Genomic DNA, 25,516 nt, shown 5'->3' on the forward strand with positions numbered 1-25,516 from the left:
GTCACAGCAGCCCCCGAGCTACAGTCTGTATAAGCCGGTTACAGAGCACAGGCTAGGTGTATATGTACTATATAAGGTGTGTACAGCACTGACCCATCACAGCTGCCCCCGAGCTACAGTCTGTATAAGCCGGTTACAGGGCACAGGCTAGGTGTATATATACTATATAAGGTGTGTACAGCACTGACCCGTCACAGCATCCCCCGAGGACCCGATAAGCCGGGTACAGGGCACAGGCTAGGTGTATATATATTCTATATAAGGTGTGTACAGCACTGACCCGTCACAGCAGCCCCCGAGCCCCAGTCTGTATAAGCTGGTTACAGGGCACAGGCTAGGTGTATATATACTATATAAGGTGTGTACAGCACTGACCCTTCACAGCAGCCCCCGAGCTACAGTCTGTATAACACGGTTACAGGGCACAGGCTAGGTGTATATATACTATATAAGGTGTGTACAGCACTGACCCGTCACAGCAGCCCCCGAGCTACAGTCTGTATAAGCCGGTTACAGGGCACAAGCTAGGTGTATATATACTATATAATGTGTGTACAGCACTGACCCGTCACAGCAGCCCCCGAGCTACAGTCTGTATAAGCCGGTTACAGGGCACAGGCTAGGTGTATATATACTATATAAGGTGTGTACAGCACTGACCCATCACAGCAGCCTCCGAGCTACAGTCTGTATAAGCTTGTTACAGGGCACAGGTTAGGTGTATATATACTATATAAGGTGTGTACAGCACTGACCCATCACAGCAGCCCCCGAGCTACAGTCTGTATAAGCCGGTTAAAGGGGACAGGCTAGGTGTATATATACTATATAAGGTGTGTACAGCACTGACCCGACACAGCAGCCCCCGAGCCTCCGAGCTACAGTCTGTATAAGCCGGTTACAGGGCACAGGCTAGGTGTATATATACTATATAAGGTGTGTACAGCACTGACCCATCACAGCAGCCCCCGAGGCTACAGTCTGTATAAGCCGGTCACATGGCACAGGCTATGTGTATATATACTATATAAGGTGTGTACAGCACTGACCCGACACAGCAGCCCCCGAGCTACAGTCTGTATAAGCCGGTTACAGGGCACAGGCTAGGTGTATATATACTATATAATGTGTGTACAGCACTGACCCGTCACAGCAGCCCCCGAGCCCCTGAGCTACAGTCTGTATAAGCCGGTTACAGAGCACAGGCTAGGTGTATATATACTATATAAGGTGTGTACAGCACTGACCCATCACGGCAGCCCCCGAGCTACAGTCTGTATAAGCCGGTTACAGGGCACAGGCTAGGTGTATATATACTATATAAGGTGTGTACAGCACTGACCCGTCACAGCAGCCCCCGAGCTACAGTCTGCATAAGCCGGTTACATGGCACAGGCTAGGTGTATATATACTATATAAGGTGTGTACAGCACTGACCCGTCACAGCAGCCCCCGAGCTACAGTCTGTATAAGCCGGTTACAGAGCACAGGCTAGGTGTATATATACTATATAAGGTGTGTACAGCACTGACCCGTCACAGCAGCCCCCGAGCTATAGTATGTATAAGCCGGTTACAGGGCACAGGCTAGGTGTATATATACAATATAAGGTGTGTACAGCACTGACCCGTCACAGCAGCCCCCGAGCTACAGTCTGTATAAGCCGGTTACAGGGCACAGGCTAGGTGTATATATACTATATAAGGTGTGTACAGCACTGACCCATCACAGCAGCCCCCGAGCTACAGTCTGTATAAGCCGGTTACAGGGCACAGGCTAGGTGTATATATACTATATAAGGTGTGTACAGCACTGAGCCGTCACAGCAGCCCCCGAGCTACAGTCTGTATAAGCCGGTTACAGGGCACAGGCTAGGTGTATATATACTATATAAGGTGTGTACAGCACTGACCCATCACAGCAGCCCCCGAGCTACAGTCTGTATAAGCTGGTTACAGGGCACAGGCTAGGTGTATATATACTATATAAGGTGTGTACAGCACTGAGCCGTCACAGCAGCCCCCGAGCTACAGTCTGTATAACACGGTTACAGGGCACAGGCTAGGTGTATATATACTATATAAGGTGTGTACAGCACTGACCCATCACAGCAGCCCCCGAGCTACAGTCTGTATAACACGGTTACAGGGCACAGGCTAGGTGTATATATACTATATAAGGTGTGTACAGCACTGAGCCGTCACAGCAGCCCCCGAGCTACAGTCTGTATAACACGGTTACAGGGCACAGGCTAGGTGTATATATACTATATAAGGTGTGTACAGCACTGACCCATCACAGCAGCCCCCGAGCTACAGTCTGTATAACACGGTTACAGGGCACAGGCTAGGTCTATATATACTATATAAGGTGTGTACATTACTGACCCGTCACAGCAGCCCCCGAGCTACAGTCTGTATAAGCCGGTTACAGGGCACAGGCTAGGTGTATATATACTATATAAGGTGTGTACAGCACTGAGCCGTCACAGCAGCCCCCGAGCTACAGTCTGTATAACACGGTTACAGGGCACAGGCTAGGTGTATATATACTATATAAGGTGTGTACAGCACTGACCCATCACAGCAGCCCCCGAGCTACAGTCTGTATAAGCCGGTTACAGGGCACAGGCTAGGTGTATATATACTATATAAGGTGTGTACAGCACTGACCCGTCACAGCAGCCCCCGAGCCCCCGAGCTACAGTCTGTATAAGCCGGTTACAGGGCACAGGCTAGATGTATATATACTATATAATGTGTGTACAGCACTGACCCGTCACAGCAGCCCCTGAGCTACAGTCTGTATAAGCCGGTTACAGAGCACAGGCTAGGTGTATATATACTATATAAGGTGTGTACAGCACTGACCCATCACAGCTGCCCCCGAGCTACAGTCTGTATAAGCCGGTTACAGGGCACAGGCTAGGTGTATATATACTATATAAGGTGTGTACAGCACTGACCCGTCACAGCATCCCCCGAGCACCCGATAAGCCGGGTACAGGGCACAGGCTAGGTGTATATATATTCTATATAAGGTGTGTACAGCACTGACCCGTCACAGCAGCCCCCGAGCCCCAGTCTGTATAAGCTGGTTACAGGGCACAGGCTAGGTGTATATATACTATATAAGGTGTGTACAGCACTGACCCTTCACAGCAGCCCCCGAGCTACAGTCTGTATAACACGGTTACAGGGCACAGGCTAGGTGTATATATACTATATAAGGTGTGTACAGCACTGACCCGTCACAGCAGCCCCCGAGCTACAGTCTGTATAAGCCGGTTACAGGGCACAGGCTAGGTGTATATATACTATATAATGTGTGTACAGCACTGACCCGTCACAGCAGCCCCCGAGCTACAGTCTGTATAAGCCGGTTACAGGGCACAGGCTAGGTGTATATATACTATATAAGGTGTGTACAGCACTGACCCATCACAGCAGCCTCCGAGCTACAGTCTGTATAAGCTTGTTACAGGGCACAGGTTAGGTGTATATATACTATATAAGGTGTGCACAGCACTGACTCATCACAGCAGCCCCCGAGCTACAGTCTGTATAAGCCGGTTAAAGGGGACAGGCTAGGTGTATATATACTATATAAGGTGTGTACAGCACTGACCCGACACAGCAGCCCCCGAGCCTCCGAGCTACAGTCTGTATAAGCCGGTTACAGGGCACAGGCTAGGTGTATATATACTATATAAGGTGTGTACAGCACTGACCCATCACAGCAGCCCCCGAGCTACAGTCTGTATAAGCCGGTCACATGGCACAGGCTAGGTGTATATATACTATATAAGGTGTGTACAGCACTGACCCATCACAGCAGCCCACGAGCTACAGTCTGTATAAGCCGGTTACAGAGCACAGGTTAGGTGTATATATACTATATAAGGTGTGTACAGCACTGACCCGTCACAGCAGCCCCCGAGCTACAGTCTGTATAAGCCGGTTACAGAGCACAGGCTATGTGTATATATACTATATAAGGTGTGTACAGCACTGACCCGACACAGCAGCCCCCGAGCTACAGTCTGTATAAGCCGGTTACAGGGCACAGGCTAGGTGTATATATACTATATAATGTGTGTACAGCACTGACCCGTCACAGCAGCCCCCGAGCCCCTGAGCTACAGTCTGTATAAGCCGGTTACAGAGCACAGGCTAGGTGTATATATACTATATAAGGTGTGTACAGCACTGACCCATCACAGCAGCCCCCGAGCTACAGTCTGTATAAGCCGGTTACAGGGCACAGGCTAGGTGTATATATACTATATAAGGTGTGTACAGCACTGACCCGTCACAGCAGCCCCCGAGCTACAGTCTGTATAAGCCGGTTACAGGGCACAGGCTAGGTGTATATATACTATATAAGGTGTGTACAGCACTGACCCGTCACAGCAGCCCCCGAGCCCCTGAGCAACAGTCTGTATAAGCCGGTTACAGGGCACAGGCTAGGTGTATATATACTATATAAGGTGTGTACAGTACTGACCCGTCACAGCAGCCCCCGAGCTACAGTCTGTATAAGCTGGTTACAGGGCACAGGCTAGGTGTATATATACTATATAAGGTGTGTACAGTACTGACCTGTCACAGCAGCCCCCGAGCTACAGTCTGTATAAGCCGGTTACAGGGCACAGGCTAGGTGTATATATACTATATAAGGTGTGTACAGCACTGACCCGTCACAGATGCCCCCGAGCTACAGTCTGTATAAGCCGGTTACAGAGCACAGGCTAGGTGTATATATACTATATAAGGTGTGTACAGCACTGACCCGTCACAGCAGCCCCCGAGCTATAGTATGTATAAGCCGGTTACAGGGCACAGGCTAGGTGTATATATACTATATAAGGTGTGTACAGCACTGACCCGTCACAGCAGCCCCCGAGCTACAGTCTGTATAAGCCGGTTACAGGGCACAAGCTAGGTGTATATATACTATATAAGGTGTGTACAGCACTGACGCATCACAGCAGCCCCCGAGCTACAGTCTGTATAAGCCGGTTACAGGGCACAGGCTAGGTGTATATATACTATATAAGGTGTGTACAGCACTGAGCCGTCACAGCAGCCCCCGAGCTACAGTCTGTATAAGCCGGTTACAGGGCCCAGGCTAGGTGTATATATACTATATAAGGTGTGTACAGCACTGACCCATCACAGCAGCCCCCGAGCTACAGTCTGTATAAGCCGGTTACAGGGCACAGGCTAGGTGTATATATACTATATAAGGTGTGTACAGCACTGAGCCGTCACAGCAGCCCCCGAGCTACAGTCTGTATAAGCCGGTTACAGGGCACAGGCTAGGTGTATATATACTATATAAGGTGTGTACAGCACTGAGCCGTCACAGCAGCCCCCGAGCTACAGTCTGTATAAGCCGGTTACAGGGTACAGGCTAGGTGTATATATACTATATAAGGTGTGTACAGCACTGAGCCGTCACAGCAGCCCCCGAGCTACAGTCTGTATAAGCCGGTTACAGGGCACAAGCTAGGTGTATATATACTATATAAGGTGTGTACAGCACTGACGCATCACAGCAGCCCCCGAGCTACAGTCTGTATAAGCCGGTTACAGGGCACAGGCTAGGTGTATATATACTATATAAGGTGTGTACAGCACTGACCCGTCACAGCAGCCCCCGAGCTACAGTCTGTATAAGCCGGTTACAGGGCACAGGCTAGGTGTATATATACTATATAAGGTGTGTACAGCACTGACCCATCACAGCAGCCCCCGAGCTACAGTCTGTATAAGCCGGTTACAGGGCACAGGCTAGGTGTATATATACTATATAATGTGTGTACAGCACTGACCCGTCACAGCAGCCCCCGAGCTACAGTCTGTATAAGCCGGTTACAGAGCACAGGCTAGGTGTATATATACTATATAATGTGTGTACAGCACTGACCCGTCACAGCAGCCCCCGAGCTACAGTCTGTATAAGCCGGTTACAGGGCACAGGCTAGGTGTATATATACTATATAAGGTGTGTACAGCACTGACCCGTCACAGCAGCCCCCGAGCTACAGTCTGTATAAGCCGGTTACAGGGCACAGGCTAGGTGTATATATACTATATAAGGTGTGTACAGCACTGATCCGTCACAGCAGCTCCCGAGCTACAGTCTGTATAAGCCGGTTACAGGGCACAGGCTAGGTGTATATATACTATATAAGGTGTGTACAGCACTGACCCGTCACAGCAGCTCCCGAGCTACAGTCTGTATAAGCCGGTTACAGAGCACAGGCTAGGTGTATATATACTATATAAGGTGTGTACAGCACTGAGCCGTCACAGCAGCCCCCGAGCTACAGTCTGTATAAGCCGGTTACAGGGCACAGGCTAGGTGTATATATACTATATAAGGTGTGTACAGCACTGAGCCATCACAGCAGCCCCCGAGCTACACTCTGTATAAGCCGGTTACAGGGTACAGGCTAGGTGTATATATACTATATAAGGTGTGTACAGCACTGACGCATCACAGCAGCCCCCGAGCTACAGTCTGTATAAGCCGGTTACAGGGCACAGGCTAGGTGTATATATACTATATAAGGTGTGTACAGCACTGACCCGTCACAGCAGCTCCCGAGCTACAGTCTTTATAAGCCGGTTACAGGGCACAGGCTAGGTGTATATATACTATATAAGGTGTGTACAGCACTGACCCATCACAGCAGCCCTCGAGCTACAGTCTGTATAACCCGGTTACAGGGCACAGGCAAGGTGTATATATACTATATAAGGTGTGTACAGCACTGACCCGTCACAGCAGCCCCTGAGCTACAGTCTGTATAAGCCGGTTACAGGGCACAGGCAAGGTGTATATATACTATATAAGGTGTGTACAGCACTGAGCCGTCACAGCAGCCCACGAGCTACAGTCTGTATAAGCCGGTTACAGGGCACAGGCTAGGTGTATATATACTATATAAGGTGTGTACAGCACTGAGCCGTCACAGCAGCCCACGAGCTACAGTCTGTATAAGCCGGTTACAGGGCACAGGCTAGGTGTATATATACTATATAAGGTGTGTACAGCACTGACCCGTCACAGCAGCCCCCGAGCTACAGTCTGTATAAGCCGGTTACAGGGTACAGGCTAGGTGTATATATACTATATAAGGTGTGTACAGCACTGACCCATCACAGCAGCCCCCAAGCTACAGTCTGTATAAGCCGGTTACAGAGCACAGGCTAGGTGTATATATACTATATAAGGTGTGTACAGCACTGACCCGTCACAGCAGCCCCCGAGCTACAGTCTGTATAAGCCGGTTACAGGGCACAGGCTAGGTGTATATATACTATATAAGGTGTGTACAGCACTGACCCGTCACAGCAGCCCCCGAGCTACAGTCTGTATAAGCCGGTTACAGGGCACAGGCTAGGTGTATATATACTATATAAGGTGTGTACAGCACTGACCCGTCACAGCAGCCCCCGAGCTACAGTCTGTATAAGCCGGTTACATGGCACAGGCTAGGTGTATATATACTATATAAGGTATGTACAGCACTGACCCGTCACAGCAGCCACCGAGCTACAGTCTGTATAAGCCGGTTACAGGGCACAGGCTAGGTGTATATATACTATATAAGGTGTGTACAGCACTGACCCGTCACAGCAGCTCCCGAGCTACAGTCTGTATAAGCCGGTTACAGGGGCACAGGCTAGGTGTATATATACTATATAAGGTGTGTACAGCACTGACCCGTCACAGCAGCCCCCGAGCTACAGTCTGTATAAGCCGGTTACAGGGCACAGGCTAGGTGTATATATACTATATAAGGTGTGTACAGCACTGACCCATCACAGCAGCTCCAGAGCTACAGTCTGTAAAAGCCGGTTACAGGGCACAGGCTAGGTGTATATATACTATATAAGGTGTGTACAGCACTGACCAGTCACAGCAGCCCCCGAGCTACAGTCTGTATAAGCCGGTTACAGGGTACAGGCTAGGTGTATATATACTATATAAGGTGTGTACAGCACTGACCCGTCACAGCAGCCCCCGAGCTACAGTCTGTATAAGCCGGTTACAGGGCACAGGCTAGGTGTATATATACTATATAAGGTGTGTACAGCACTGACCCGTCACAGCATCCCCCGAGCCCCCGATAAGCCGGTTACAGGGCACAGGCTAGGTGTATATATATTCTATATAAGGTGTGTACAGCACTGACCCGTCACAGCAGCCCCCGAGCTACAGTCTGTATAAGCTGGTTACAGGGCACAGGCTGGGTGTATATCTACTATATAAGGTGTGTACAGCACTGACCCTTCACAGCAGCCCCCGAGCTACAGTCTGTATAACACGGTTACAGGGCACAGGCTAGGTGTATATATACTATATAAGGAGTGTACAGCACTGACCCATCACAGCAGCCTCCGAGCTACAGTCTGTATAAGCTTGTTACAGGCCACAGGCTAGGTGTATATATACTATATAAGGTGTGTACAGCACTGACCCATCACAGCAGCCCCCGAGCTACAGTCTGTATAAGCCGGTTAAAGGGGACAGGCTAGGTGTATATATACTATAGAAGGTGTGTACAGCACTGACCCGACACAGCAGCCCCCGAGCCTCCGAGCTACAGTCTGTATAAGCCGGTTACAGGGCACAGGCTAGGTGTATATATACTATATAAGGTGTGTACAGCACAGATCCATCACAGCAGCCCCCGAGCTACAGTCTGTATAAGCCGGTTACAGAGCACAGGCTAGGTGTATATATACTATATAAGGTGTGTACAGCACTGACCCGTCACAGCAGCCCCCGAGCTAAAGTCTGTATAAGCCGGTTACAGAGCACAGGCTATGTGTATATATACTATATAAGGTGTGTACAGCACTGACCCGACACAGCAGCCCCCGAGCTACAGTCTGTATAAGCCAGTTACAGGGCACAGGCTAGGTGTATATATACTATATAATGTGTGTACAGCACTGACCCGTCACAGCAGCCCCCTAACTACAGTCTGTATAAGCCGGTTACAGAGCACAGGCTAGGTGTATATATACTATATAAGGTGTGTACAGCACTGACCCATCACAGCTGCCCCCGAGCTACAGTCTGTATAAGCCGGTTACAGGGCACAGGCTAGGTGTATATATACTATATAAGGTGTGTACAGCACTGACCCGTCACAGCATCCCCCGAGCACCCGATAAGCCGTGTACAGGGCACAGGCTAGGTGTATATATATTCTATATAAGGTGTGTACAGCACTGACCCGTCACAGCAGCCCCCGAGCCCCAGTCTGTATAAGCTGGTTACAGGGCACAGGCTAGGTGTATATATACTATATAAGGTGTGTACAGCACTGACCCTTCACAGCAGCCCCCGAGCTACAGTCTGTATAACACGGTTACAGGGCACAGGCTAGGTGTTTATATACTATATAAGGTGTGTACAGCACTGACCCGTCACAGCAGCCCCCGAGCTACAGTCTGTATAAGCCGGTTACAGGGCACAGGCTAGGTGTATATATACTATATAATGTGTGTACAGCACTGACCCGTCACAGCAGCCCCCGAGCTACAGTCTGTATAAGCCGGTTACAGGGCACAGGCTAGGTGTATATATACTATATAAGGTGTGTACAGCACTGACCCATCACAGCAGCCTCCGAGCTACAGTCTGTATAAGCTTGTTACAGGGCACAGGTTAGGTGTATATATACTATATAAGGTGTGTACAGCACTGACCCATCACAGCAGCCCCCGAGCTACAGTCTGTATAAGCCGGTTAAAGGGGACAGGCTAGGTGTATATATACTATATAAGGTGTGTACAGCACTGACCCGACACAGCAGCCCCCGAGCCTCCGAGCTACAGTCTGTATAAGCCGGTTACAGGGCACAGGCTAGGTGTATATATACTATATAAGGTGTGTACAGCACTGACCCATCACAGCAGCCCCCGAGCTACAGTCTGTATAAGCCGGTCACATGGCACAGGCTAGGTGTATATATACTATATAAGGTGTGTACAGCACTGACGCATCACAGCAGCCCCCGAGCTACAGTCTGTATAAGCCGGTTACAGGGCACAGGCTAGGTGTATATATACTATATAAGGTGTGTACAGCACTGACCCGTCACAGCAGCCCCCGAGCTACAGTCTGTATAAGCCGGTTACAGGGCACAGGCTAGGTGTATATATACTATATAAGGTGTGTACAGCACTGACCCATCACAGCAGCCCCCGAGCTACAGTCTGTATAAGCCGGTTACAGGGCACAGGCTAGGTGTATATATACTATATAATGTGTGTACAGCACTGACCCGTCACAGCAGCCCCCGAGCTACAGTCTGTATAAGCCGGTTACAGAGCACAGGCTAGGTGTATATATACTATATAATGTGTGTACAGCACTGACCCGTCACAGCAGCCCCCGAGCTACAGTCTGTATAAGCCGGTTACAGGGCACAGGCTAGGTGTATATATACTATATAAGGTGTGTACAGCACTGACCCGTCACAGCAGCCCCCGAGCTACAGTCTGTATAAGCCGGTTACAGGGCACAGGCTAGGTGTATATATACTATATAAGGTGTGTACAGCACTGATCCGTCACAGCAGCTCCCGAGCTACAGTCTGTATAAGCCGGTTACAGGGCACAGGCTAGGTGTATATATACTATATAAGGTGTGTACAGCACTGACCCGTCACAGCAGCTCCCGAGCTACAGTCTGTATAAGCCGGTTACAGAGCACAGGCTAGGTGTATATATACTATATAAGGTGTGTACAGCACAGAGCCGTCACAGCAGCCCCCGAGCTACAGTCTGTATAAGCCGGTTACAGGGCACAGGCTAGGTGTATATATACTATATAAGGTGTGTACAGCACTGAGCCATCACAGCAGCCCCCGAGCTACACTCTGTATAAGCCGGTTACAGGGTACAGGCTAGGTGTATATATACTATATAAGGTGTGTACAGCACTGACGCATCACAGCAGCCCCCGAGCTACAGTCTGTATAAGCCGGTTACAGGGCACAGGCTAGGTGTATATATACTATATAAGGTGTGTACAGCACTGACCCGTCACAGCAGCTCCCGAGCTACAGTCTTTATAAGCCGGTTACAGGGCACAGGCTAGGTGTATATATACTATATAAGGTGTGTACAGCACTGACCCATCACAGCAGCCCTCGAGCTACAGTCTGTATAACCCGGTTACAGGGCACAGGCAAGGTGTATATATACTATATAAGGTGTGTACAGCACTGACCCGTCACAGCAGCCCCTGAGCTACAGTCTGTATAAGCCGGTTACAGGGCACAGGCTAGGTGTATATATACTATATAAGGTGTGTACAGCACTGAGCCGTCACAGCAGCCCACGAGCTACAGTCTGTATAAGCCGGTTACAGGGCACAGGCTAGGTGTATATATACTATATAAGGTGTGTACAGCACTGACCCGTCACAGCAGCCCCCGAGCTACAGTCTGTATAAGCCGGTTACAGGGTACAGGCTAGGTGTATATATACTATATAAGGTGTGTACAGCACTGACCCATCACAGCAGCCCCCAAGCTACAGTCTGTATAAGCCGGTTACAGAGCACAGGCTAGGTGTATATATACTATATAAGGTGTGTACAGCACTGACCCGTCACAGCAGCCCCCGAGCTACAGTCTGTATAAGCCGGTTACAGGGCACAGGCTAGGTGTATATATACTATATAAGGTGTGTACAGCACTGACCCGTCACAGCAGCCCCCGAGCTACAGTCTGTATAAGCCGGTTACAGGGCACAGGCTAGGTGTATATATACTATATAAGGTGTGTACAGCACTGACCCGTCACAGCAGCCCCCGAGCTACAGTCTGTATAAGCCGGTTACATGGCACAGGCTAGGTGTATATATACTATATAAGGTATGTACAGCACTGACCCGTCACAGCAGCCACCGAGCTACAGTCTGTATAAGCCGGTTACAGGGCACAGGCTAGGTGTATATATACTATATAAGGTGTGTACAGCACTGACCCGTCACAGCAGCTCCCGAGCTACAGTCTGTATAAGCCGGTTACAGGGGCACAGGCTAGGTGTATATATACTATATAAGGTGTGTACAGCACTGACCCGTCACAGCAGCCCCCGAGCTACAGTCTGTATAAGCCGGTTACAGGGCACAGGCTAGGTGTATATATACTATATAAGGTGTGTACAGCACTGACCCATCACAGCAGCTCCAGAGCTACAGTCTGTAAAAGCCGGTTACAGGGCACAGGCTAGGTGTATATATACTATATAAGGTGTGTACAGCACTGACCAGTCACAGCAGCCCCCGAGCTACAGTCTGTATAAGCCGGTTACAGGGTACAGGCTAGGTGTATATATACTATATAAGGTGTGTACAGCACTGACCCGTCACAGCAGCCCCCGAGCTACAGTCTGTATAAGCCGGTTACAGGGCACAGGCTAGGTGTATATATACTATATAAGGTGTGTACAGCACTGACCCGTCACAGCATCCCCCGAGCCCCCGATAAGCCGGTTACAGGGCACAGGCTAGGTGTATATATATTCTATATAAGGTGTGTACAGCACTGACCCGTCACAGCAGCCCCCGAGCTACAGTCTGTATAAGCTGGTTACAGGGCACAGGCTGGGTGTATATCTACTATATAAGGTGTGTACAGCACTGACCCTTCACAGCAGCCCCCGAGCTACAGTCTGTATAACACGGTTACAGGGCACAGGCTAGGTGTATATATACTATATAAGGTGTGTACAGCACTGACCCTTCACAGCAGCCCCCGAGCTACAGTCTGTATAACACGGTTACAGGGCACAGGCTAGGTGTATATATACTATATAAGGAGTGTACAGCACTGACCCATCACAGCAGCCTCCGAGCTACAGTCTGTATAAGCTTGTTACAGGGCACAGGCTAGAAGGATATATACTATATAAGGTGTGTACAGCACTGACCCATCACAGCAGCCCCCGAGCTACAGTCTGTATAAGCCGGTTAAAGGGGACAGGCTAGGTGTATATATACTATATAAGGTGTGTACAGCACTGAATTGTCACAGCAGCCCCCGAGCCTCCGAGCTACAGTCTGTATAAGCCGGTTACAGGGCACAGGCTAGGTGTATATATACTATATAAGGTGTGTACAGCACTGATCCATCACAGCAGCCCCCGAGCTACAGTCTGTATAAGCCGGTTACAGAGCACAGGCTAGGTGTATATATACTATATAAGGTGTGTACAGCACTGACCCGACACAGCAGCCCCCGAGCTACAGTCTGTATAAGCCAGTTACAGGGCACAGGCTAGGTGTATATATACTATATAATGTGTGTACAGCACTGACCCGTCACAGCAGCCCCCGAGCTGCAGTCTGTATAAGCCGGTTACAGAGCACAGGCTAGGTGTATATATACTATATAAGGTGTGTACAGCACTGACCCATCACAGCAGCCCCCGAGCTACAGTCTGTATAAGCCGGTTACAGGGCACAGGCTAGGTGTATATATACTATATAAGGTGTGTACAGCACTGACCCGTCACAGCATCCCCCGAGCACCCGATAAGCCGGGTACAGGGCACAGGCTAGGTGTATATATATTCTATATAAGGTGTGTACAGCACTGACCCGTCACAGCAGCCCCCGAGCCCCCGAGCTACAGTCTGTATAAGCTGGTTACAGGGCACAGGCTAGGTGTAAATATACTATATAAGGTGTGTACAGCACTGACCCTTCACAGCAGCCCCCGAGCTACAGTCTGTATAACACGGTTACAGGGCACAGGCTAGGTGTATATATACTATATAAGGTGTGTACAGCACTGACTAATCACAGCAGCCTCCGAGCTACAGTCTGTATAAGCTTGTTACAGGGCACAGGCTAGGTGTATATATACTATATAAGGTGTGTACAGCACTGACCCATCACAGCAGCCCCCGAGCTACAGTCTGTATAAGCTGGTTAAAGGGGACAGGCTAGGTGTATATATACTATATAAGGTGTGTACAGCACTGACCCGACACAGCAGCCCCCGAACCTCCGAGCTGCAGTCTGTATAAGCCGGTTACAGGGCACAGGCTAGGTGTATATATACTATATAAGGTGTGTACAGCACTGACCCATCACAGCAGCCCCCGAGCTACAGTCTGTATAAGCCGGTCACATGGCACAGGCTAGGTGTATATATACTATATAAGGTGTGTACAGCACTGACCCATCACAGCAGCCCACGAGCTACAGTCTGTATAAGCCGGTTACAGAGCACAGGCTAGGTGTATATATACTATATAAGGTGTGTACAGCACTGACCCGTCACAGCAGCCCCCGAGCTACAGTCTGTATAAGCCGGTTACAGAGCACAGGCTATGTGTATATATACTATATAAGGTGTGTACAGCACTGACCCGACACAGCAGCCCCCGGGCTACAGTCTGTATAAGCCGGTTACAGGGCACAGGCTAGGTGTATATATACTATATAATGTGTGCACAGCACTGACCCATCACAGCAGCCCCCGAGCTACAGTCTGTATAAGCCGGTTACAGAGCACAGGCTAGGTGTATATATACTATATAAGGTGTGTACAGCACTGACCCATCACAGCAGCCCCCGAGCTACAGTCTGTATAAGCCGGTTACAGGGCACAGGCTAGGTGTATATATACTATATAAGGTGTGTACAGCACTGACCCGTCACAGCAGCCCCCGAGCTACAGTCTGTATAAGCCGGTTACAGGGCACAGGCTAGGTGTATATATACTATATAAGGTGTGTACAGCACTGACCCGTCACAGCAGCCCCCGAGCTACAGTCTGTATAACACGGTTACAGGGCACAGGCTAGGTGTATATATACTATATAAGGTGTGTACAGTACTGACCCGTCACAGCAGCCCCCGAGCTACAGTCTGTATAAGCTGGTTACAGGGCACAGGCTAGGTGTATATATACTATATAAGGTGTGTACAGTACTGACCTGTCACAGCAGCCCCCGAGCTACAGTCTGTATAAGCCGGTTACAGGGCACAGGCTAGGTGTATATATACTATATAAGGTGTGTACAGCACTGACCCGTCACAGCAGCCCCCGAGCTACAGTCTGTATAAGCCGGTTACAGAGCACAGGCTTGGTGTATATATACTATATAAGGTGTGTACAGCACTGACCCGTCACAGCAGCCCCCGAGCTATAGTATGTATAAGCCGGTTACAGGGCACAGGCTAGGTGTATATATACAATATAAGGTGTGTACAGCACTGACCCGTCACAGCAGCCCCCGAGCTACAGTCTGTATAAGCCGGTTACAGGGCACAAGCTAGGTGTATATATACTATATAAGGTGTGTACAGCACTGACGCATCACAGCAGCCCCCGAGCTACAGTCTGTATAAGCCGGTTACAGGGCACAGGCTAGGTGTATATATACTATATAAGGTGTGTACAGCACTGACCCATCACAGCAGCCCCCGAGCTACAGTCTGTATAAGCCGGTTACAGGGCACAGGCTAGGTGTATATATACTATATAAGGTGTGTACAGCACTGAGCCGTCACAGCAGCCCCCGAGCTACAGTCTGTATAAGCCGGTTACAGGGCACAGGCTAGGTGTATATATACTATATAAGGTGTGTACAGCACTGAGCCGTCACAGCAGCCCCCGAGCTACAGTCTGTAGCAGCCGGTTACAGGGTACAGGCTAGGTGTATATATACTATATAAGGTGTGTACAGCACTGAGCCGTCACAGCAGCCCCCGAGCTACAGTCTGTATAAGCCGGTTACAGGGCACAAGCTAGGTGTATATATACTATATAAGGTGTGTACAGCACTGACGCATCACAGCAGCCCCCGAGCTACAGTCTGTATAAGCCGGTTACAGGGCACAGGCTAGGTGTATATATACTATATAAGGTGTGTACAGCACTGAGCCGTCACAGCAGCCCCCGAGCTACAGTCTGTATAACACGGTTACAGGGCACAGGCTAGGTGTATATATACTATATAAGGTGTGTACAGCACTGACCCATCACAGCAGCCCCCGAGCTACAGTCTGTATAAGCCGGTTACAGAGCACAGGCTAGGTGTATATATACTATATAAGGTGTGTACATTACTGACCTGTCACAGCAGCCCCCGAGCTACAGTCTGTATAAGCCGGTTACAGGGCACAGGCTAGGTGTATATATACTATATAAGGTGTGTACAGCACTGAGCCGTCACAGCAGCCCCCGAGCTACAGTCTGTATAACACGGTTACAGGGCACAGGCTAGGTGTATATATACTATATAAGGTGTGTACAGCACTGACCCATCACAGCAGCCCCGGAGCTACAGTCTGTATAAGCCGGTTACAGAGCACAGGCTAGGTGTATATATACTATATAAGGTGTGTACAGCACTGAGCCGTCACAGCAGCCCCCGAGCTACAGTCTGTATAAGCCGGTTACAGGGCACAGGCTAGGTGTATATATACTATATAAGGTGTGTACAGCACTGACCCATCACAGCAGCCCCCGAGCTACAGTCTGTATAAGCTGGTTACAGGGCACAGGCTAGGTGTATATATACTATATAAGGTGTGTACAGCACTGAGCCGTCACAGCAGCCCCCGAGCTACAGTCTGTATAACACGGTTACAGGGCACAGGCTAGGTGTATATATACTATATAAGGTGTGTACAGCACTGACCCATCACAGCAGCCCCCGAGCTACAGTCTGTATAAGCCGGTTACAGGGCACAGGCTAGGTGTATATATACTATATAAGGTGTGTACAGCACTGACCCGTCACAGCAGCCCCCGAGCCCCCGAGCTACAGTCTGTATAAGCCGGTTACAGGGCACAGGCTAGGTGTATATATACTATAAAAGGTGTGTACAGCACTGACCCGTCACAGCAGCCCCTGAGCTACAGTCTGTATAAGCCGGTTACAGGGCACAGGCTAGGTGTATATATACTATATAAGGTGTGTACAGCACTGACCCGTCACAGCAGCCCCTGAGCTACAGTCTGTATAAGCCGGTTACAGGGCACAGGCTAGGTGTATATATACTATATAAGATGTGTACAGCACTGACGCATCACAGCAGCCCCCGAGCTACAGTCTGTATAAACCGGTTACAGGGCACAGGCTAGGTGTATATATAATATATAAGGTGTGTACAGCACTGACCCGTCACAGCAGCTCCCGAGCTACAGTCTGTATAAGCCGGTTACAGGGCACAGGCTAGGTGTATATATACTATATAAGGTGTGTACAGCACTGACCCATCACAGCAGCCCCCGAGCTACAGTCTGTATAACCCGGTTACAGGGCACAGGCTAGGTGTATATATACTATATAAGGTGTGTACAGCACTGACCCGTCACAGCAGCCCCTGAGCTACAGTCTGTATAAGCCGGTTACAGGGCACAGGCTAGGTGTATATATACTATATAAGGTGTGTACAGCACTGAGCTGTCACAGCAGCCCCCGAGCTACAGTCTGTATAAGCCGGTTACAGGGCACAGGCTAGGTGTATATATCCTATATAAGGTGTGTACAGCACTGACCCATCACAGCAGCCCCCGAGCTACAGTCTGTATAAGCCGGTTACAGGGTACAGGCTAGGTGTATATATACTATATAAGGTGTGTACAGCACTGACCCATCACAGCAGCCCCCAAGCTACAGTCTGTATAAGCCGGTTACAGGGCACAGGCTAGGTGTATATATACTATATAAGGGGTGTACAGCACTGACCCGTCACAGCAGCCCCCGAGCTACAGTCTGTATAAGCCGGTTACAGAGCACAGGCTAGGTGTATATATACTATATAAGGTGTGTACAGCACTGACCCGTCACAGCAGCCCCCGAGCTACAGTCTGTATAAGCCGGTTACAGGGCACAGGCTAGGTGTATATATACTATATAAGGTGTGTACAGCACTGACCCGTCACAGCAGCCCCTGAGCTACAGTCTGTATAAGCCGGTTACAGGGCACAGGCTAGGTGTATATATACTATATAAGGTGTGTACAGCACTGACGCATCACAGCAGCCCCCGAGCTACAGTCTGTATAAGCCGGTTACAGGGCACAGGCTAGGTGTATATATACTATATAAGGTGTGTACAGCACTGACCCGTCACAGCAGCTCCCGAGCTACAGTCTTTATAAGCCGGTTACAGGGCACAGGCTAGGTGTATATATACTATATAAGGTGTGTACAGCACTGACCCATCACAGCAGCCCTCGAGCTACAGTCTGTATAACCCGGTTACAGGGCACAGGCTAGGTGTATATATACTATATAAGGTGTGTACAGCACTGACCCGTCACAGCAGCCCCTGAGCTACAGTCTGTATAAGCCGGTTACAGGGCACAGGCTAGGTGTATATATACTATATAAGGTGTGTACAGCACTGAGCCGTCACAGCAGCCCCCGAGCTACAGTCTGTATAAGCCGGTTACAGGGCACAGGCTAGGTGTATATATACTATATAAGGTGTGTACAGCACTGACCCGTCACAGCAGCCCCCGAGCTACAGTCTGTATAAGCCGGTTACATGGCACAGGCTAGGTGTATATATACTATATAAGGTATGTACAGCACTGACCCGTCACAGCAGCCACCGAGCTACAGTCTGTATAAGCCGGTTACAGGGCACAGGCTAGGTGTATATATACTATATAAGGTGTGTACAGCACTGACCCGTCACAGCAGCTCCCGAGCTACAGTCTGTATAAGCCGGTTACAGGGGCACAGGCTAGGTGTATATATACTATATAAGGTGTGTACAGCACTGACCCGTCACAGCAGCCCCCGAGCTACAGTCTGTATAAGCCGGTTACAGGGCACAGGCTAGGTGTATATATACTATATAAGGTGTGTACAGCACTGACCCATCACAGCAGCTCCAGAGCTACAGTCTGTAAAAGCTGGTTACAGGGCACAGGCTAGGTGTATATATACTATATAAGGTGTGTACAGCACTGACCAGTCACAGCAGCCCCCGAGCTACAGTCTGTATAAGCCGGTTACAGGGTACAGGCTAGGTGTATATATACTATATAAGGTGTGTACAGCACTGACCCGTCACAGCAGCCCCCGAGCTACAGTCTGTATAAGCCGGTTACAGGGCACAGGCTAGGTGTATATATACTATATAAGGTGTGTACAGCACTGACCCGTCACAGCATCCCCCGAGCCCCCGATAAGCTGGTTACAGGGCACAGGCTAGGTGTATATATATTCTATATAAGGTGTGTACAGCACTGACCCGTCACAGCAGCCCCCGAGCTACAGTCTGTATAAGCTGGTTACAGGGCACAGGCTGGGTGTATATATACTATATAAGGTGTGTACAGCACTGACCCTTCACAGCAGCCCCCGAGCTACAGTCTGTATAACACGGTTACAGGGCACAGGCTAGGTGTATATATACTATATAAGGAGTGTACAGCACTGACCCATCACAGCAGCCTCCGAGCTACAGTCTGTATAAGCTTGTTACAGGCCACAGGCTAGGTGTATATATACTATATAAGGTGTGTACAGCACTGACCCATCACAGCAGCCCCCGAGCTACAGTCTGTATAAGCCGGTTAAAGGGGACAGGCTAGGTGTATATATACTATATAAGGTGTGTACAGCACTGACCCGACACAGCAGCCCCCGAGCCTCCGAGCTACAGTCTGTATAAGCCGGTTACAGGGCACAGGCTAGGTGTATATATACTATATAAGGTGTGTACAGCACAGATCCATCACAGCAGCCCCCGAGCTACAGTCTGTATAAGCCGGTTACAGAGCACAGGCTAGGTGTATATATACTATATAAGGTGTGTACAGCACTGACCCGTCACAGCAGCCCCCGAGCTACAGTCTGTATAAGCCGGTTACAGAGCACAGGCTATGTGTATATATACTATATAAGGTGTGTACAGCACTGACCCGACACAGCAGCCCCCGAGCTACAGTCTGTATAAGCCAGTTACAGGGCACAGGCTAGGTGTATATATACTATATAATGTGTGTACAGCACTGACCCGTCACAGCAGCCCCCGAGCTACAGTCTGTATAAGCCGGTTACAGAGCACAGGCTAGGTGTATATGTACTATATAAGGTGTGTACAGCACTGACCCATCACAGCTGCCCCCGAGCTACAGTCTGTATAAGCCGGTTACAGGGCACAGGCTAGGTGTATATATACTATATAAGGTGTGTACAGCACTGACCCGTCACAGCATCCCCCGAGGACCCGATAAGCCGGGTACAGGGCACAGGCTAGGTGTATATATATTCTATATAAGGTGTGTACAGCACTGACCCGTCACAGCAGCCCCCGAGCCCCAGTCTGTATAAGCTGGTTACAGGGCACAGGCTAGGTGTATATATACTATATAAGGTGTGTACAGCACTGACCCTTCACAGCAGCCCCCGAGCTACAGTCTGTATAACACGGTTACAGGGCACAGGCTAGGTGTATATATACTATATAAGGTGTGTACAGCACTGACCCGTCACAGCAGCCCCCGAGCTACAGTCTGTATAAGCCGGTTACAGGGCACAAGCTAGGTGTATATATACTATATAATGTGTGTACAGCACTGACCCGTCACAGCAGCCCCCGAGCTACAGTCTGTATAAGCCGGTTACAGGGCACAGGCTAGGTGTATATATACTATATAAGGTGTGTACAGCACTGACCCATCACAGCAGCCTCCGAGCTACAGTCTGTATAAGCTTGTTACAGGGCACAGGTTAGGTGTATATATACTATATAAGGTGTGTACAGCACTGACCCATCACAGCAGCCCCCGAGCTACAGTCTGTATAAGCCGGTTAAAGGGGACAGGCTAGGTGTATATATACTATATAAGGTGTGTACAGCACTGACCCGACACAGCAGCCCCCGAGCCTCCGAGCTACAGTCTGTATAAGCCGGTTACAGGGCACAGGCTAGGTGTATATATACTATATAAGGTGTGTACAGCACTGACCCATCACAGCAGCCCCCGAGGCTACAGTCTGTATAAGCCGGTCACATGGCACAGGCTATGTGTATATATACTATATAAGGTGTGTACAGCACTGACCCGACACAGCAGCCCCCGAGCTACAGTCTGTATAAGCCGGTTACAGGGCACAGGCTAGGTGTATATATACTATATAATGTGTGTACAGCACTGACCCGTCACAGCAGCCCCCGAGCCCCTGAGCTACAGTCTGTATAAGCCGGTTACAGAGCACAGGCTAGGTGTATATATACTATATAAGGTGTGTACAGCACTGACCCATCACGGCAGCCCCCGAGCTACAGTCTGTATAAGCCGGTTACAGGGCACAGGCTAGGTGTATATATACTATATAAGGTGTGTACAGCACTGACCCGTCACAGCAGCCCCCGAGCTACAGTCTGCATAAGCCGGTTACATGGCACAGGCTAGGTGTATATATACTATATAAGGTGTGTACAGCACTGACCCGTCACAGCAGCCCCCGAGCTACAGTCTGTATAAGCCGGTTACAGAGCACAGGCTAGGTGTATATATACTATATAAGGTGTGTACAGCACTGACCCGTCACAGCAGCCCCCGAGCTATAGTATGTATAAGCCGGTTACAGGGCACAGGCTAGGTGTATATATACAATATAAGGTGTGTACAGCACTGACCCGTCACAGCAGCCCCCGAGCTACAGTCTGTATAAGCCGGTTACAGGGCACAGGCTAGGTGTATATATACTATATAAGGTGTGTACAGCACTGACCCATCACAGCAGCCCCCGAGCTACAGTCTGTATAAGCCGGTTACAGGGCACAGGCTAGGTGTATATATACTATATAAGGTGTGTACAGCACTGAGCCGTCACAGCAGCCCCCGAGCTACAGTCTGTATAAGCCGGTTACAGGGCACAGGCTAGGTGTATATATACTATATAAGGTGTGTACAGCACTGACCCATCACAGCAGCCCCCGAGCTACAGTCTGTATAAGCTGGTTACAGGGCACAGGCTAGGTGTATATATACTATATAAGGTGTGTACAGCACTGAGCCGTCACAGCAGCCCCCGAGCTACAGTCTGTATAACACGGTTACAGGGCACAGGCTAGGTGTATATATACTATATAAGGTGTGTACAGCACTGACCCATCACAGCAGCCCCCGAGCTACAGTCTGTATAACACGGTTACAGGGCACAGGCTAGGTGTATATATACTATATAAGGTGTGTACAGCACTGAGCCGTCACAGCAGCCCCCGAGCTACAGTCTGTATAACACGGTTACAGGGCACAGGCTAGGTGTATATATACTATATAAGGTGTGTACAGCACTGACCCATCACAGCAGCCCCCGAGCTACAGTCTGTATAACACGGTTACAGGGCACAGGCTAGGTCTATATATACTATATAAGGTGTGTACATTACTGACCCGTCACAGCAGCCCCCGAGCTACAGTCTGTATAAGCCGGTTACAGGGCACAGGCTAGGTGTATATATACTATATAAGGTGTGTACAGCACTGAGCCGTCACAGCAGCCCCCGAGCTACAGTCTGTATAACACGGTTACAGGGCACAGGCTAGGTGTATATATACTATATAAGGTGTGTACAGCACTGACCCATCACAGCAGCCCCCGAGCTACAGTCTGTATAAGCCGGTTACAGGGCACAGGCTAGGTGTATATATACTATATAAGGTGTGTACAGCACTGACCCGTCACAGCAGCCCCCGAGCCCCCGAGCTACAGTCTGTATAAGCCGGTTACAGGGCACAGGCTAGATGTATATATACTATATAATGTGTGTACAGCACTGACCCGTCACAGCAGCCCCTGAGCTACAGTCTGTATAAGCCGGTTACAGAGCACAGGCTAGGTGTATATATACTATATAAGGTGTGTACAGCACTGACCCATCACAGCTGCCCCCGAGCTACAGTCTGTATAAGCCGGTTACAGGGCACAGGCTAGGTGTATATATACTATATAAGGTGTGTACAGCACTGACCCGTCACAGCATCCCCCGAGCACCCGATAAGCCGGGTACAGGGCACAGGCTAGGTGTATATATATTCTATATAAGGTGTGTACAGCACTGACCCGTCACAGCAGCCCCCGAGCCCCAGTCTGTATAAGCTGGTTACAGGGCACAGGCTAGGTGTATATATACTATATAAGGTGTGTACAGCACTGACCCTTCACAGCAGCCCCCGAGCTACAGTCTGTATAACACGGTTACAGGGCACAGGCTAGGTGTATATATACTATATAAGGTGTGTACAGCACTGACCCGTCACAGCAGCCCCCGAGCTACAGTCTGTATAAGCCGGTTACAGGGCACAGGCTAGGTGTATATATACTATATAATGTGTGTACAGCACTGACCCGTCACAGCAGCCCCCGAGCTACAGTCTGTATAAGCCGGTTACAGGGCACAGGCTAGGTGTATATATACTATATAAGGTGTGTACAGCACTGACCCATCACAGCAGCCTCCGAGCTACAGTCTGTATAAGCTTGTTACAGGGCACAGGTTAGGTGTATATATACTATATAAGGTGTGCACAGCACTGACTCATCACAGCAGCCCCCGAGCTACAGTCTGTATAAGCCGGTTAAAGGGGACAGGCTAGGTGTATATATACTATATAAGGTGTGTACAGCACTGACCCGACACAGCAGCCCCCGAGCCTCCGAGCTACAGTCTGTATAAGCCGGTTACAGGGCACAGGCTAGGTGTATATATACTATATAAGGTGTGTACAGCACTGACCCATCACAGCAGCCCCCGAGCTACAGTCTGTATAAGCCGGTCACATGGCACAGGCTAGGTGTATATATACTATATAAGGTGTGTACAGCACTGACCCATCACAGCAGCCCACGAGCTACAGTCTGTATAAGCCGGTTACAGAGCACAGGCTAGGTGTATATATACTATATAAGGTGTGTACAGCACTGACCCGTCACAGCAGCCCCCGAGCTACAGTCTGTATAAGCCGGTTACAGAGCACAGGCTATGTGTATATATACTATATAAGGTGTGTACAGCACTGACCCGACACAGCAGCCCCCGAGCTACAGTCTGTATAAGCCGGTTACAGGGCACAGGCTAGGTGTATATATACTATATAATGTGTGTACAGCACTGACCCGTCACAGCAGCCCCCGAGCCCCTGAGCTACAGTCTGTATAAGCCGGTTACAGAGCACAGGCTAGGTGTATATATACTATATAAGGTGTGTACAGCACTGACCCATCACAGCAGCCCCCGAGCTACAGTCTGTATAAGCCGGTTACAGGGCACAGGCTAGGTGTATATATACTATATAAGGTGTGTACAGCACTGACCCGTCACAGCAGCCCCCGAGCTACAGTCTGTATAAGCCGGTTACAGGGCACAGGCTAGGTGTATATATACTATATAAGGTGTGTACAGCACTGACCCGTCACAGCAGCCCCCGAGCCCCTGAGCAACAGTCTGTATAAGCCGGTTACAGGGCACAGGCTAGGTGTATATATACTATATAAGGTGTGTACAGTACTGACCCGTCACAGCAGCCCCCGAGCTACAGTCTGTATAAGCTGGTTACAGGGCACAGGCTAGGTGTATATATACTATATAAGGTGTGTACAGTACTGACCTGTCACAGCAGCCCCCGAGCTACAGTCTGTATAAGCCGGTTACAGGGCACAGGCTAGGTGTATATATACTATATAAGGTGTGTACAGCACTGACCCGTCACAGATGCCCCCGAGCTACAGTCTGTATAAGCCGGTTACAGAGCACAGGCTAGGTGTATATATACTATATAAGGTGTGTACAGCACTGACCCGTCACAGCAGCCCCCGAGCTATAGTATGTATAAGCCGGTTACAGGGCACAGGCTAGGTGTATATATACTATATAAGGTGTGTACAGCACTGACCCGTCACAGCAGCCCCCGAGCTACAGTCTGTATAAGCCGGTTACAGGGCACAAGCTAGGTGTATATATACTATATAAGGTGTGTACAGCACTGACGCATCACAGCAGCCCCCGAGCTACAGTCTGTATAAGCCGGTTACAGGGCACAGGCTAGGTGTATATATACTATATAAGGTGTGTACAGCACTGAGCCGTCACAGCAGCCCCCGAGCTACAGTCTGTATAAGCCGGTTACAGGGCCCAGGCTAGGTGTATATATACTATATAAGGTGTGTACAGCACTGACCCATCACAGCAGCCCCCGAGCTACAGTCTGTATAAGCCGGTTACAGGGCACAGGCTAGGTGTATATATACTATATAAGGTGTGTACAGCACTGAGCCGTCACAGCAGCGCCCGAGCTACAGTCTGTATAAGCCGGTTACAGGGCACAGGCTAGGTGTATATATACTATATAAGGTGTGTACAGCACTGAGCCGTCACAGCAGCCCCCGAGCTACAGTCTGTATAAGCCGGTTACAGGGTACAGGCTAGGTGTATATATACTATATAAGGTGTGTACAGCACTGAGCCGTCACAGCAGCCCCCGAGCTA

The sequence above is a fragment of the Taudactylus pleione genome, unplaced genomic scaffold (genome assembly GCF_031769625.1).
Source record: "Taudactylus pleione unplaced genomic scaffold, aTauple2 ptg001716l, whole genome shotgun sequence".
In the NCBI taxonomy this organism is placed as follows: Eukaryota; Metazoa; Chordata; class Amphibia; order Anura; family Myobatrachidae; genus Taudactylus; species Taudactylus pleione.